General features: G+C 38.4%; 1 protein-coding gene across 1 annotated transcript in view; it reads left to right on the forward strand.

Moving 5' to 3' along the window:
* Nucleotides 1-1303: 1303 nt before the first annotated feature.
* The window catches only part of lrrc3ca (leucine rich repeat containing 3Ca), a 7271-nt gene continuing 3984 nt past the window's right edge, over nucleotides 1304-4590 (forward strand). The window contains exon 1 of the mRNA XM_024285165.2: nucleotides 1304-1908. The gene's annotated coding sequence lies outside the window, so the exon portion shown is untranslated. The remainder of the gene's footprint in view (nucleotides 1909-4590) is intronic.

The following is a 4590-nucleotide window of genomic DNA, read 5'->3' on the forward strand; positions in this document are numbered from 1 at the left end:
ATCCATATTTGCTCTCGATGCAATCTTATTACAAGATTTATTGGAAAAAGGGGGAAGCTCCATATTTTACTTTTGCCTGGAATTGTCCAAAAAGCCAATAGATTTCAAAGAAAGAAATGATAAATAATCTGTCACGCAGCCGAACAGAGAATATGGATGGAGCATCCCACTTTATTGATTTGAATTCCATTTATATGTAGAGAGTTTCCGCTTGGCTGCCTCCTCTGGTTTGTTTTCATGCTGGATCTGCTTGGGTTCTCCTTATCTGCTGGCAGCAGGCAGGAGAAGAGGCGACCGAAGACTTGGCTGCGTGTTTGGAACAAGCTTCAGATCAAGCATGATGGGTGTTCTGGGACAGTGGCGGACTTAACAGTTTGGGGGCCACAGGTGAACAATAAGATGGGGCCCTCTGCAGTGGTTGTATTAAAAATTGACTTTTTATACACCTTACTTAGGCTAAAAGGTACGTTATCGAATTAATTTGTCAGAATTTACTGAAGGGAAAAGGCACAAAATTAATAAATGATGGAACAAAAAAGAAACCTTTTGCCTTTCCTCTCTTTTTTTATCTCTTCTAATTCTTGACTTTCGTTTTCTTGATTATGAGTTTCTTTCATTCTTTTATTTTTCCTATTTTGTCTTTCTTCCTGCACTTTTGGAAATGTAGCAACATTTTTTTTTATTCTTTTCGCTTTATGCTTTTTTTTACAGCTGGTTGATTAGCACTTTTTCCTTTTTTTCTTTTCTAACTCTTGGAAGAGTCTATGGTTGTGTCCAAAATCCTTCACTACTAACTATTCTACTTTATTTAGTGTGTTTGGTTTTTAAAGGCAATTCTACAATTCCAAAATCTAGTGCCTTCGAAATTTCCCAGAATTCCCTGCGAAAAACCATTGTGAATTTGTAAATGTAATGCATTGTGTTTGAGCAATTTTTGTGAACAAAGATAATTTGTATTATTTTTTTTACATATATGCTGCTGCAGCCCTCAGTGTTGGCTTGTTTGTTTCCTTACATGTTGTCTTGGTCCTGTGAGTTTTGTTAATGTGGTTTATGTAAATAAAGCCCTCGGACTTTGCCTTTAGTGTGCTTTTTTTTTTTTGTTTTTTCTCTTTCCTGCATGTTGGTTTCCTCTTGATCGTGACATTTAATTGATCCAATTTTTCACTTTTTACAGTGTAGATTACAACTGTTTTATTTTAAGAAATCCAAATAACACAATAAACAGAGTTTAACATCCATACAAAGTCATGTCACTCAGAAAAGTGATTTTATTCTAAAACTATATGATGAAAAAAAAACGCTAAAAGAGTATATTCTAACACAATTTTAATTGGAGGGGTTCACCTGGGGCTCCCAAAAGGGTTGGGGGCCCCCTACCTTAATCTAATGGTAAGTCCGCCCCTGTTCCGGGCCGGGCCCAACCATGTATGAGATCATTTCTGAGGGAAATGGGGGCAGTGTGGCACCTGATGCTCCTAAAATCCGGTCCACTCAGTCTGCATGAGAATAAAAGCACAAAATCGAATCACAATGGTTCGTATTGACATAATCATAGCAGACTGTTTGCACTTGGCTCTGCCCCTCCGCGCTGCGCTATTCCCTCCATCCACGCGTGCGTAAAGTTCCGGTTAAACTCGTTGCTAATTATCTCATGCGCGATCATGGGTCAGAAGAGGGAGACGGTCCAGCCCTCCCGCTGCCGCACTCGCCTGCGCGGGCAAATGTTGCCTAGTTTGCTGGTTGCGTGGAAACTGAAAGGCTGCAGCTCCGGGGCGCGCGAGCGTTTCTCCTGCGGCGCGTCGCGCGCAACTTGGACGGACGGCGAGGGGATCTGATCTGATGGGAGCGAAGCAACTGCAGGGGAAAACAGACAAATGATGGAAGGGGGAGAGGAAAGCCGAGGGGGTGAGTGTTTGTGATGAAGATCGATGCGCAAAGTGTTTTAATCCTTTTTTGTTGTTTTGTTCCAAACCTGGATGTTGTGGATTGATCCAAACTTTTAAAGTGTTCATTTTATTAATTTGGGGGTTTTAAATTTGTGTTGGAATTATATAGAACTGCTAATTATGTGTTAAATTAGATTTTTTAGCACATTTTTGCTTCTTTGTGGATAAAATAAAACATGTTTTAGGCAGAAATTGAGCAAGAAAACTCAATAGCTTAATGTGGGTTATTTTTAGAATAAAAAGCCAATTGCATTATATTTGATTTACTTGACATATTGATTTGTCCCTTTAAAATATGTCAATTTTTATTACCTTTTAAATAATTACTTTAGTCTTCTAGAAAATGCATGGATTTCAAAATAAGAGTTTAGCTTTTCATTTAGAATAAAATCATCAGAGAAAATAAATAAAATGATCAATCTCATTTGTGATTTGTAAAACTGCTCCATCCGGCTGGTGCCACAGGGTGTATAGTGCAGCTCTGACAGCCTAGAATTTATGAAGTGAGTCTGACCTGTGGCTGCAGGAAGGCTGTAAATCGTCCAGAATGCTGCTTTTATTGTTTAGGTTAAAAGCAAAGTGGTTATTTATGTCTGAAGCATTTCTAGAATCAGGGAAACATTTAATTTAAGATTTGTTGCAAATAAAAAAAGGGGAAAAATCTATTTTTTTGGTGGTTTTATGTTATATACTCCTGCCCCACCCATTTTTAATATAATCTACAGGCTTTTAATCCTCCTCACTACCTCATTAGTGTCATTGTTCTTGTTATGTCACCCCCTCCTCTCTTTAAATCTTCCATGTCCAGTTACTCCTCCATCACCAATCTTCCTCCTCTGCTCCCACGTTATCTTTCAGCGAAATAATAAGCTGGCATGTAAAGTGATGGGAAAACCACAGCTTTTACTGTTAACCGCGCCAGACCTGGTAATGGCAGGCAGGGGCTGCTTCTCCCCGCTGATGTCAGGCTCCACCATCAAAAGTTGCTTTTCTCGGCGAGAGCAGCAGCTTCACATCTCTTCATTTTGTGCTCTTCCGTTTAAAAGTCTCACCCCGCCGGTTTTGTTGCTGTTGACGGTGTTAGCATTTACCTCGACAAAAGGATTGGGTGGCCAATGTTGATGCTACAGTGACTGAGTGAGTTTTTCCTGAAGAGGATTAGGAACTTGATAGGAGTGAAGCCTTATCAGCTATTAATGAAGTGTGTTAGGGTGGGTAGATCTGCTATTTTCAAAGGCCTATCTGCATTATATAAAGTGTAATTTACAAGACTGACAGACAGGCTTTGTGTTACTTGCACTTCTTGACTAAATGATCAGGGAAACTGTTAACTCAATCAACATATATAAAAATACGCCTTCTTAAAGGGAATTATTCCTAATATTTTTATCTCTGTTGCATATTCAGAGCTTGGAATATTTTACTCCATGTTAAACCAGACAGTGTCTGTCCTCTGAAATAGTGCGGCACCACGGGGATGTCAATTATAGACGAGGCACAGTGACACCAAAGTCTTTTCTTTGCTTGTTTATGGGGCCGCAGAGTCGAAGGCGGCGTTTGATCCTCGGACCTTTCTAGAAAACAGCATTTTTTTTTTTTCTTTTTTGATTATCTGACCGTCAGTGTGCTGGAACTAGCATAAATGATGCTGCTGCGGCTGAATTTTCTAGTAAGTTTCCACGCTGCTTTCACCTCGTTCACGTGGACCGAGCAAATGTGCTGCACATTTTTGAGTCTGAAATAAACACTGAATAGTCTGGATTTTGTCTTTTCTGTGAAAATGGTTTCATTCAATCTAAAAACTGTAGTTATAGGAGTGGTTTGTGCACCCCTATAAAAAAAACATCAAATTTGCAGGACTTTTTGATCTATTAAAGACAAAAAAAGTAAATTATACCCACAATAGGTCAGTTTGTTGTAGAAAAAAGAGTGACAATTACAGCATTTATGGTTTTCCAGAAAGCCACATGTAACTACATTTTAAATAATTCATTTCTGCAAGGTTACAAAAAAAATAATACTAAAATATTTTAAAGAATTTAACCAATGAATAGTCTACCCCAGGGTCTGCAACCTGCAGCTCCAGATCCACATGTGGATCTTTTATCTCTCCATGGCCAAACATAAAATAAGTCATGGAGACTGCTGACCCAGCCTTGTCGACCGCCGGGGTCAGCAGCTCCCCCTAACAAAAACTATCTAAAGAAAACAAATAAACAAAGCCCACAAACTAAGACTACTAAGGTCCAACCGCAAACTAAAATAACAAAACCCAGCAACGTAAGACTGCTGAGGACAAAGAGGGAGAAAAGGCCAAAAAATACATTAATTTATTTTAGAAAATGCAAGTTTTAAAATAAGGATGACTTAATTAGTACTTATTTAAATTAGATTAATTAAATATATAAATTTATGGCTGAGGTGAGTATAAAAGATAAACTATGTAGGACTTTACATTCCTGTTGACCTGAAGATATTTTGTTTGCTCAATGCTACTTCCAGCTTATAGACATCATTTATATTTTTAAAAAGTTCTTGACGGCAAATCTAAATTTCTTAAATGCAAAAGTAAGACTTTACGGCTCCTTCTAGGTTTTGATCAGTAGAAAACAAGCACCAACTTTTGGTCTATCCTCTCATA

This window comes from Oryzias melastigma, linkage group LG19 (genome assembly GCF_002922805.2).
Source record: "Oryzias melastigma strain HK-1 linkage group LG19, ASM292280v2, whole genome shotgun sequence".
Taxonomy (NCBI): Eukaryota; Metazoa; Chordata; class Actinopteri; order Beloniformes; family Adrianichthyidae; genus Oryzias; species Oryzias melastigma.